The 12,427-nt window shown below is 44.6% G+C and overlaps 1 pseudogene across 1 annotated transcript in view; it reads right to left on the bottom strand.

The window, feature by feature from the left end:
* The window catches only part of LOC118152323 (uncharacterized), a 41,302-nt pseudogene that overhangs the window by 27,315 nt on the left and 1,560 nt on the right, over positions 1–12,427 (bottom strand). The window lies entirely within an intron of this gene.

Genomic DNA, 12,427 nt, shown 5'->3' with positions numbered 1-12,427 from the left:
TACTATTTTGAGTAAAGTTTATATTTTTAGGAGTAGAAAAGAGGTACTAAAGCAAATGACATACCATAAAGTATAAGATATAAAAATACAAATCAAATCATAAATAGGCATCCTATTTATGGAGAAATAAATTCCAATTTTAAAAGGCATTTATATGGCCTGGCGTGGTGGCTCACCCCTGTAATTCCAGCACTTTAGGAGGCCGAGGCAGGTGGATAACAAGGTCAGGAGTTCAAGACCAGCTTGGCCAACATGCTGAAATCCCATCTTTACTAAAAATACAAAAATTAGCTGGGCGTGGTGGCACATGCCTGTAATCCCAGCTACTTAAGAGACTGAGTCAGGAAAATTGCTTGAATCTGGGCGGCAGAGGTTTTGGTCAACAGAGATCGAGCCACTGTACTCCAACCTGGGTGACAGAGCAAGACCCCATCTCAGAAAAAAAAAAAAAGAGAGAGAGAAAGAAAGAAATTAAGACTGCTATCTCCAATTAAAGTAATAACATAATCAATAGTGTTGGCCAGGTACAGTGGCTCACACCTGTAATCCCAACACTTTAGGAGGCCAAGGCAAGTGGATCACGAGGTCAGGAATTTGAGACCAGCCTGGCCAATACGGCGAAACCCCGTCTCTACAATAAAAATAGAAAAATTAGCGGTGTGTGGTGGTGGGCACCTGTAATCCCAGCTACTCGAGAAGCTGAGGCAGGAGAACTGCTTGAACTCAGGAGGCGGAGGTTGCAGTAAGCCGAGATGTGCCACTGCACTGCAGCCTGGATGACAGAGCAAGACTCCATCTCAGAGGGGATAGAGTTGGGGGGGGAACAGTGTAATTAGGGAGGACCTCTTATACAATGCATCTTTATCAGCCATCTGTACCAAATGGTCTAGATTCAATTAACTGGGTTTGTTGTTGGTTTTTATTGTTTGTTTGTATCTAAGGGTACTTCTTCAGGTACAGATAAAAGTTAAGGGAAATACTGTAAGAAATGTGCCTAATTTTGTCATTACCCAAACCACACTACTCATGCGATAACTACCACCTAATGAAAATTTTAAGGTCCTGAGGACTGAACTTTATTTAGACAGGTACCTTGAGAAGCATCACAACTGGGAATACCTTAAGATACCTTAAGTAAGCTAATATCCTGCCAAGAATATCTCTCCTGGGACATGATGATAAATGCTCAAGACTTCTGTTTCCTCCTGAATCCTGAGAACTCCTTTAAGATGCCCTCATCTTCATAGTACCAAATGAAAGAAAAGGAATTGCATTTGAAACAATTTGCCACATAATAAAATAAACAAACATGGAAGAGGAGACACATTCGTGTGAATCTGGGAAGGAAACTTATGTTTCAGATATTGAGGAAATAGCAAAAGAAACATAAGATATTGATATGAGTTTAGAATGCCATCATCATCAATTTCTGCTTCTTGTGAATCCATTCTCCTTACCTTTAGTGCAGAAAAGGAAACTGATGAGATACATTACTGTGTAGCAAAAGTGGTACTCAAATTCTGAAAGTGTTTCCTTCCTTGCTTAAAAACTAAATGTTTCTCTTTTTCAGGAAATGAATTTACTCTTTATATATATATATATATATTTGTTTTGTTTTGTTTTTGTTTTTTGAGACGGAGTCTTGCTCTGTCACCAGGCTGGAGGGCAGTGGCGCAATCTTGGCTCACTGCAATCTCCACCTCCTGGGTTCAAGCAATTCTTCCGCCTCAGCCTCCGGAGTAGCTGGGACCACAGGGGTGCACCACCACGCCCGGCAAATTTTTGTACTTTTAGTAGAGACGGGCTTTCACCATGTTGGCCAGGATGGTCTCCATCTCTTGACCTCATGATCCGCCTACCTCGGCCTCCCAAAGTGCTGGGATTACAGGCGTGAGCCACCTTGCCTGGCCTAAAATGAATTTTCTCTGTTGTGAAGATACCATGACTACTAGGCAGAATTACATATATACTTGTGCTGGGGCACTGATGACTTCTTTTATGATGGCATTTTTTTTAAGGTTTAAATATTTCTCATAAACCTGCAAAACGTAGTGCTAGACTCTATAATGTTTCACAGTCTACGGATCCATTTGCAACAATGAGAAAAATTAAAATGTAAGTCCAAACACTTCATATAAAATTACTGACTGGTTAAAATATTCTTGAAAATCCAATAAACTAAGCATCATCTTGATGTGAGCCTGAACACACTACATGTTGTAGATTTCTTGTTCCTATCATAACCAAGTAACTTTAAGTAGGCAAAGCACCCCCAGAAAATCCTTTTACATAATTTAAAATTGTCCATGCTTCCTTTTATCCCTTTCCATTATTTTGGAATTTCTGGAAATACAGTATTTTTGAGACAAGGGGAGGAAGGGAAAACACACTACAATATATATCTAGACATATTTTAATTATTCATGATAGAAGAAAGCACAAATCAATGAATAAAAAAGTGGATAGATGGTGTGCCTTGTTTGATGTGAGAACACTTAAAAAAGGTTAAAATTAATGAGCTAAGGCAAGAAAAGCATGGCTAAAAGGGCTGGTAGCTCTGTAAGGGTGGGGACAGGGTGGGGAACAGAGTCAAGGAGACAAACAGGATGCTGGGAGGTGAGAAATAAGGGTGGGGAGTAGTGGGCAATCTCAAGAGGAACTAACTAGGCCGTTGCTTATAGTTACCCAGAAAACCTTATGAACAATAACAGACAAACAGAAGCAGCTCTGAAAGAAACAGTGGAGCAGCTAGAAGCCCCTCCTGCTGAGACAACGCACCAGAGCATTAGTGGTGCTTGGGGGCTGCGGGTCATCTCTCACATACATCCACAACTGCTGACACCTCTGTTTCCTGTCGAACCAACAGATCCTGGCAAAAGACTCCCTGAGAGGATGAATGGACCCTGCTCCAGGAAGTATTAATATATTCCTGTATCTTCAGAAATAGGAACTTCGGCTCTATTCATTCTAGAATAGAATGCTGGCTTTTCTATTTTTGTTTTTCTTTTGTTTTGTTTTTTATTTGTTTTTAGCTTTTTTCTCTTTGGAAAGATTTGTCAAGTAAATACTGTACATATTATCTTGAAGAAGAAATTCCAGTTCCAAGAACCAGCACAGGTTCAACTATCGAAGCAGTCTTTAAAAACCCAGAGTCGGCTGGGTGTGGTGGCTCACGCCTGTAATCCCAACACTTTGGGAGGCTGAGGCAAGTGGATCACGAGGTCAAGAGTTTGAGACCAGCCTGGCTAACACAGTGAAGCCTTGTCTCCAGTAAAATTACAAAAATTACCTGGGTGTGGCGGGACACACCCATAATCCTAGCTACTCGGGAGGTTGACGCAGGAGAATTGCTTGAATCCGGGAGGTAGAGGTTGCAGTTATCGGAGATTGTGCCACTGCACTCCAGCCTGGGTGACATAGCTTGACTCTGTTTCAAAAAAAAGCAAAAGAGTCGATAAAAGGAGAGGTTCACCTTGTCTCACTGCCCTCAATTCCTAGAGTCTCCCTCTTCAACACCTCCTGTCCCCTAGACTCAGCCCCCTTCAAAATCCCAAGCAAAGGACTGCATCTCTGACTCCGAGGTGCTTTCAAAAGGCCAACTTGCAAAACTGTGCTTCAGATCCAACACTTAATTATACACAACTTGCCCGTTTCTTTCTTTCTTAGCTTTTTTTTCTTTTTTCTTTTTGTTGAGACAGTCACTCTCTTGCCCAGGCTGGAGTGTAGTGGCACAATCTCGGCCCACTGTAAACTCGCCTTCCAAGTTCAAGCAATTCTCCTGCCTCAGCACCCCAAATAGCTGGGATTACGGCATGCACTACCACACCTGGCTAATTTTTGTATTTTTAGTAGAGACGGGGGTTTCACCATGTTAGCCAGGCTGGTCTCGAACCCCTGACCTCAAGTGATCCACTTTCTTCGGCCTCCCCAAATGCTGGGATTACAGGCGTGAGCCACTGTGCCCAGCATCTTAGCTATTTTTTTTTAAACACACTTGTTTCTTATTACAAAAGGATTACATGCTCGTTAAAGAAAAAAAAACAGGATATTGAAAGGCAAAGAAAAAAATCCCCTCTACTCCTATCACTTCAATATGAGCTTAATTCCAGAGTGATGAAGAACTCTCCACTATTCATGTGGTGCAACTATGTGCTTATTTTTTTCTAGGACAGATCAGCGAAACTTCCAAAGCATTCGTGAGTACAGAATGGCTTGCCAGGTTGGGAGACCAAGAAATAAAAGGCTGTTTCCCAGCCAAGGGAAGCCTGTGCAACTGAGCTTTTAAAAAGAGGGAAATGCTTCAAACTTCAGGGTTTTGGAAGTGTGGGCATGCAATGATCTTGGAATGAGCAGAAAAGAAAAGGTGGCAAGACCACTTCCCTAGGGCACAGTGTTCATGCTGTCTCTTTGCTGGCTTAGTTGCTAAGACAGAAAAATGCTCAGGTGTGCACATGTATGTGCGCATGTGTATACAGAGTGGGAGAGAGAGATGATATATGTGTATATACATGAATAGATGTACGCACCCTTTGGCTGCTGCCTCCCGCTCTGCCCTGTTGGAGCTTTATATTAACATAATACTTCACGTCATTTTGACATGCTATTATGCAACTCACCTGCTTCAAAACCTTCCATGGCTTCCCAATGTCAATTCCAATTTTCATTACAACATAGCTTCAACTGACCTCTCCTGCCTTGTCTCACTCCATTCCTAAGTGACCCAGGTTCCTGTTGGGCCCTTTGCCTTCATGCCCTTTCCAGACCCTAAAATGTGATGTGTAGCCCCTTCTGCAACCATGGAGTTCTAACACAGATATTACCTCCTCCATGAAGACTTTGAGGATTTCCTGACCAGATGTGATTTGTTTTGTGAGACTGTAAGCTCCTTGAAGACAAAAACCAAACCACACTTTACTACTCATTTTTTGAACAAATAAATTTGCCTTTTTATCCATTTAGCTCTCCTATCACTGTCCTTTTCTAAATTTTATTCATTATATTCTTGGCCAGGCAGAGTGGCCCACACCTGTAATCCCAGCACTTTGGGAGGCCAAGGGAGGAGCATTACTTGAGGTCAGGAGTTCAAGACCAGCCTGTCCAACATGGTGAAACCCTGTCTCTACTAAAAATACAGAAATTAGCTGGGTGTGGTGGCATGTGCTTGTAATCCCAGCTACTTGGGAGGCTGAGGCAGGAGAAATGCTGGAACCCAGGAGGTGTAAATTGCAGTGAGTTGAGATCCTGCCAGTGCACTCCAGCCTGGGTAACAGAGTGAGACTTTGTCTCGAAAATAAAATAAAATAAATAAATGTTATTCATTATATTCTTATATTCTGCATTGTATAACAATTCAGCAGAATAATACATATATTCTCTCTAATTCCTTGAATGCAGGGATTATGTCATACATACTTCTTGCACTATCACCCCAACCCAGACCTATGGTAAATGTTCAAGCAATACTAACTGAAGTAGATTAAATTCAAGATTTAAATGCCAATAATTCTTCCTTAACATAGAGGACAGGGCTAGAAACAAAGAGTCCACCTTCCTCCAAAATAGCTGAAAAAAAAACCTCATTCCAAAACAGGGGAGGTAGTTTTTCTTCCTTTGTGGGTCTCCCATTCTTTCCTTACTCTGACTAGCAGCACAGGAAAAATCTAGGTGGTCTCCAACTCAGCAAGAAGTTGCAGTCTCTTTGCATGTGTAGGACATTGACTTGGAAATCATAAATCATTTCCCTTTGAAGTCATAGTATAAATAATATTCTAAGGTCTCTGACATGTCTCCAAAAGCTGATTGAAACTCTCAATGAAGCAGAAATAATACATTTTCAATAAAAAGTAGAAAATAAAACTACCGACATATTTTATTGGCAAAATAACCAATAAAATAAACGATGAAATACAAGCGATTTTTTGGGGGAGCGAGGAGATAAGAGTCTCACTCCATCTCCCAGGCTGGGGTGCAGTGACACAATCTTGGCTTGCTGCAACCTCCACTTCCCAGGTTTAAGCGAGTCTCCTGCCTCAGCCTCCCAAGTAGCTGGGATTACAGGCACATGCACCATGTCAGCTAATTTTTGTATTTTTAGTAGAGACGGGGTTTTGCCATGTTGGCCAGGCTGTTCTCAAACTCCTGACCTCAGGTGATATGCCTGCCTCAGCCTCCCAAAGTACTGGGATTACAGGTGTGAGCCACTGCACCTGGCCCAAGTGATTATGTTTAATATGAATAGTCATGATTCAAGGAAAGCATATTTAACTGTAGAAAAAGGAGGATCTTTTCTAACCATTCTCTCCTGGTGGCCATCATCCACGTTTCTCAGAGGTTTTTGTTTTTTGTTTTGTTTTTTTTCATGGAATACAGATATGACTTGAGGGCCTAAGTCTTACCCTGGCCATAGTTCTGAGTAATTTCAGGATCCACATGGAACCATGTTCAACACCCCAGTCACTCCTTTCCCTCGTCTCTTCATCTCCAGGGACCTTCTCCACTCCCTTCTAGTTCTCCCACTTCCATAGGCTCCCCCTGGACCACACCAGTCCCTAGGACTGCTACACTTCTGAATACTAAACTTGCAGGTAAGTCCCCATTCTCTGACAACTCACCTCCTCACCTTCCAGGACATTCACTCCATTATTCCCAAAACATCCACTCTCCAACCTATTTGGAATGTCCAGTTCACCAATCCCTTGGCTATTTCTCTACAGCCAGCCTTCTTCTTCTTCTTCTTCTTTTCTTTTTTTCTGAGATGGAGTCTTGTTCTGTTGCCCAGGCTGGAGTATAGTAACATGATCTTGGCTCACCGCAACCTTCACCTCCCAGGTTCAAGCAGTTCTCCTGCCTCAGTCTCCTGAGTAGGTGGGATTACAGGAATGCACCACCACGCCCGGCTAATTTTTGTATTTTTAGTAGAGACAGGGTTTCACCATGTTGGTCAGGCTGGTCTTGAATTCCTAACCTTGTGGTCTGTCTGCTTTGGCCTCCCAAAGTGCTGGGATTTCAGGCGTAAGCCACAGGACCCCAACTTCTCTACAGCCTTCTTCTGTTTTACTTCTCTGACTTCGATTGCAAGAACCAACATTTCCACCATGCCACAGTCCTTGGATTGCACTGGCTTGCCAAACACAATCCAAGACCAACTGTCCACCTGCCGTAGAAATGCTAAGAGCTTCTGGAGGTGGGGGTGGATCATACATCCAGTCTGAGCTTTACCAGAACTCATGGTCACCTAACTCCATGTCAGTCTTTCCTGGCAATACTAAACTGGATGGATGGATAGATAATATGAGTGGAAACTTGTAGAGATGATGCAGAGAATCTACAGACCTTTTGTAATGCTTTAGAGAAGGATAGTCCTTAGCCTAGCATTTCTGATTTTACTTCAAAACGTACAGCTTTGTTTTCCTTTAAGGTAAATGTATCTGTGCTGCTCATAAATTCATAAGTGCATGACACTTTTCTGCCTTGGTAGCTTTTTCTGTCATCAAATGAGGAGGAGAAATTCCCTGGGAAGGAATAGAAAAGTTTTAAAGTAGAGTGGAGAAGAAAGAAGGAATCTCAAGAAAATGTATTTGCGTAGCAAGAAGAGACTGCCTGAGATGGAACGAACTGTGATATAAGTCACAAAAGAGAAAGTGAAGGATTGCAGTGCCTGTGTCCACTAGCCCCTGAATCCATTTCAACATGGTGTTATTGTCCTGGGGTAGCTTAGTTGTTATATGTTAATCAACAAATTCTTATGGACATCTACTTCTATTTGTCAGACACTGTCTAGAAACTTAAGGAAAAAGTGAATTAAAACAATGTCCCTGCTTTCACAGAGCTCATATTCTAATAAGAAAAAAAGGTAGCAAATAAACAAAAAAGAAAAGAGTAATTTTAGTTAATTATATGCAAAAAAAAAAAAAGAAAGTAAAACGGAACAAAGACTAGACAATGAATGGGCATCTTAGCCCATTTCATGTTGCTGTAAAGGAAACACCTGAGGCTGGGTAACTTACAAAGAAAAAACATTTATTTGGCTCACAGTTCTGCTAGTTGGAAGACTGGGCATCGGGCTCCTTCCACGCATAGTGGAAGGTTAAGGGGAGCCAGCATGTGCAGAGATCACAGGGCAAGAGAGGAAACAAGAGAGCCAGGAGGGAGGCTAGTTATTATTATTATATTTTTTGAAATGGAGTTTTGTTCTTGTTGTGCAGGCTGGAGTGCAATGGCATGGTCTTAGCTCACTGCAACCTCCACCTCCCAGGTTCAAGCGATACACCTGTAATCACAAGTAGCTGGGATTACAGGAGCGTACCACCACACCTGGCTAATTAGATGGGGGTTTCATCATGTTGGCCAGGTTGGTCTTGAACTCCTGACCTCAGGTGATCTGCCCACCTCGGCCTCCCAAAGTGCTGGGATTACAGCTCTGAGTCCCTGCGCTGGACCCAGGCTCTTTTTAACAATCAGTTTTCTTGGAAACTAACAAAGGAAATACTCATTTATCCCCCATTCTCAGGGAGAGTATTTATCTGTCCATGAAGGACACACTCCCATGACCTGAACACCTCCCATCAGGCCCCACCTCCAACAATAAGGATCATATTTCAACATGAGATTTGGAGAGGACAAATATCGGAACCACAGCAAAGAGGAAGGGGAGTATGTTTTAAACTGTGTGGTCAAAGAAGTCATTACTGAGGAGGTAAAATTTGAGCTGAAAACTAAATGGTTTAAAAAAAAGAACTATCCACATGGAAATCAAAACTTTGGCTTTCTTTCAAGAATACAAGATGGCTGCCACAGCTTCAAGCATCACATCTTCACATAACAACTTCCAAAGCAGGTCTGGGGATTTCTCTGTATCAGGAAGAAAAAGATTTCCCACAAACCCTCAGCACACTTCCCTTCATGTCCCACTTGCTAGAACTAGGTTGCACACCTACCCTCCAACCAGTCACTGGCAAAAGAGACTGGGATTGGCTGGGAGTAACCAGGGCTCTTCTGCTGGGACGAGGCAGGGGTATCCTTCACTGAGCACAGGCTTTGCGCACCTCAACCAGACTGGCCTGCCATTAGCAAGGAAAAAGGGCAAAGCAGCCACTACAAAGATCACACTTGAGATTGTCATGCAGGATTTACTGAACACCTGACCATGTTCCAGGTACTGTGCTAGAGTTAGGAATTTTAAAAAGACCTAGGCACCACTTTCACTAACTCACTCTGCTGCTTAAAAGCACTCAGTGCGGAGGTCAGGTGCAGTGGTTCACGCTGGTAATCCCAGCACTTTGGGAGGCTGAGGCAGGTGAATCACGAGGTCAGGAGTTTGAGACTAGCCTCACCAAGATGGCAAAACGCTGTCTCTACTAAAAATACAAAAATTAGCCAGACATGGTGGCAGGTGCCTGTAATCCCAGCACTCAGGAAGCTGAGGCAGGAGAATCACTTGAACCTGGGAGGCAGAGGTTGCAGTGAGCCAAGATCATGCCACTACACTCTAGTCTGGGTGACAGAGCAAGACTCCATCTCAAAAAAAAAAAAAGAGCACTCAGTGGGGGTAACACCCTTTTCCCTCCTCTTCACCATTTAAAAGTCCCTGGACTGATGGAGATAGAGTTCACAGCCACTTGCCTCCCTGTAGCCTCTGCTCATCTCTTCAGCTCAGAATGACTCCTCCTTCCTCTCAACTCATAAACCACATTTCTTCCTTTGACAAATACTCATTAGACATTTGGGCCCTGGGAATACAATTTTGCTGAAAAGACAAGGTGCCTGCCCTCATAGTTTCCAGTCTAGTGCTACAGAGAGATCATTCAATAGCCAATTACAAAAATGAAAAGTGTTACATAAGGGGAAATCGGAGAACCCACTCCGATGACCCAAACAGCAGCCCCCACCAGATGTTACCAGAGCACTTCAACTTATCCAAAGGTGTGGTGAGAGAATACATATTTGGAGAAAATGTCATTTAAGTCAAGGGTGAATAGAATTTAGGGAAATGGGAGTAGAGGTCAAGAGTTCAGGGAGAAGGCAAGGCTTTTTTACCTAGAAAAATGAGCATGTGCAAAGGGCCAGAGGTGGGAAGAGAGAGTTGGAAGAAAGGAGCAGAAAGAAGTTCAGCATTGATGGAAAAGAGTAGGAAGAGAGAAGAGGGAGAAGTGTCTGTAATGACAGTCAGAGGCCAGGTCAATAGGGGTGGAAAGCTTAGGACTTCATCCCAAGGGAAACCACTGACGGACTGACATGATTAGGCTTGCATTTTGGAAAGGGCACTCTTACTCCCATACTCTAATGCCTTTCCCACGCTTTAGCCATACTGCCATCAGGATAACCAACGAGATGCGGTGGCAACAGGCTGGACCAGTGTAGGGTCCGGAGAGTGGGTAGTAACCAAAGAGGTCCAGGACTCAGTGAACGACGCACTATGCCTCGAGAAGGAGGACTTAAGGATAATTTCAGGTACTTCTGCTGGGCTTATTTTTTTTTGAGACAGAGTCTCACTCTTGCCCAGGCTGGAGTTCAGTGACATGATCTCAGCTCACTACAACCTCCACCTCCTGGGTTCAAGCAATTCCCCTGCCTCAGCCTCCCTCCTAGCTGCAATCACAGGCGTGCGCTGCCATGCCTGGCTAATTTTCGTAATTCCCGTAGAGATGGGGTTTCGCCAAGTTGGCCAGGTTGGTCTCAAATTTCTGGCCTCAAGCGATCTACCCAACTCGGCCTCCCAAAGTGCTGGGATTACAGGTGTGAGCGACCGCGCCCCACCCTGTTGGGCATTTTGAAGAATGATGGTGTCCTTCACTGAGCTACCCAGCACTGGATGGTATCATTTTTGTACAAGTTGCGTTTGAGCAGCTTCCCACAGAGCACTGAACACGCTGTGTTTACTAATTAACTTTTTAAAATGGTTTTTCTTTCTCCTTTGCTGCCGGCCCCTTTCATAGCAAAACCACTCCCTTATCTTGGGTCACCCTTTTCTCCGACAGGCCTATTTCGCTCTTCCCCTTTGCGTCCACAACCACATGAACAATGTAAAAAACATGGTTTATGTGCTTCTAATTTTCATCACTGTGTTCCTAGAGAAAAATCCATACTTTTTTGAGAACCTACTAGGAGTCAGTTCCACCAGCCATTCCTAACACTGTGTTCCGCTAATGCAAACCTTAAGGCAGCCAATCAGACATTTAATGATGTCAGTGATCAATAAATTGCAATTAGTAATTGACACGAATCCAACTTTTTTTTGTTGAAGGTCTTTTATTCATAATGAAAAAAAAACCACACCCTTTATATTTTAAAGATGAAGCTCACGGGACAGCACTACGGGCCCAGGAGTGGTGTCAGTTCTGGGTATCCTCCACGTGGCCTTTCCCAGACTCGCGTTATTTACAATATGCGATTTCACTACTTGAGGTCATCGGGTACTAATTTTACAATACTGTGTAGCTACATGAAGTGGCTCAAAATATACTATACCACTCCGTTTTAAGCAGTACCATGTCTGGATGAAGCATCAAAGTGAGAAGGGTGAACTTAAAGGGCTTTTAAAACATCTTGAAGCAATAACAAGTCATACACTGAAGCAGCGGCGGTTTTAAACATTACACAGGACTGAAACAATTGAACCAATTTGCCCTTTGTTCTTTTTATTGCATTCGTGATTACATTAATACTGTTTAAAAAGAAACTCAAAAGGCATTAAACTTCAGTACGAATCTACACAAAGTCCTCGAAGGGCCCTGGCTTGGACGAAACGCCCTACTGTGCCGCCCACTCGCAGCGCCCAGAAAGCCACTGAGCTTGGGGTGCTCCATCCCTAGGAAGCGACCTGAAATGAGGAATTGCTGGGCCGGGCCCTCGCTCTGCAGGGAAGGATCCGACCAAAGTTTGCCAAGTTTCCACGCAAGCCCGGCTGCGCAAATGCTGCTTTTCGCTCCAGCGACAAGCCTGGCCCGAGGAAGCTTTGCCCCGGGGGTCTCCTGGCCTTCAAAGAAAAGTCCCATGAGGCGAGGGGGCGCCGCCTGGGCCGTCGGCCACAGGGACCTGGCGCCCCGGGGCACAAAGAAACAGCGCGCCCACAGGGTGTCCCCTGACCCCGCTGACTCCGGCCCAGGGAGGCTCGGCCCGCCCCAGCGGCCGCTCTTCCCTTCCCAAACCCGCCCGGCCCACCCGCTCCTGCAACGCGACCGCCTCGGCTCCGCTTTTCTCCTGCAGGGAGCTGAATGCGCTCGGCCGAGGAGGGGCTGCGCCGGCCGTGGGGCCCAGCCCTTCCCGCCGCGCCCGGGACCGCCCTTCTCGCCGGAGCCGGCTGATTGATGGCCCTGGCCGCCCGCGTCCCCCGCCCCGGCTCGCCCGGGAGCTCTGCTGTGTGTTTTGGAAGCTGCGCAGCGGGCCGCGGCCGTGTGACGCCCGGAGCGGGCAGCGCCGCCCTTCCTTC

Source organism: Callithrix jacchus, chromosome 3 (assembly GCF_049354715.1).
Source record: "Callithrix jacchus isolate 240 chromosome 3, calJac240_pri, whole genome shotgun sequence".
Classification (NCBI taxonomy): Eukaryota; Metazoa; Chordata; class Mammalia; order Primates; family Cebidae; genus Callithrix; species Callithrix jacchus.
This window is presented reverse-complemented; position numbering and strand designations above follow the sequence as displayed.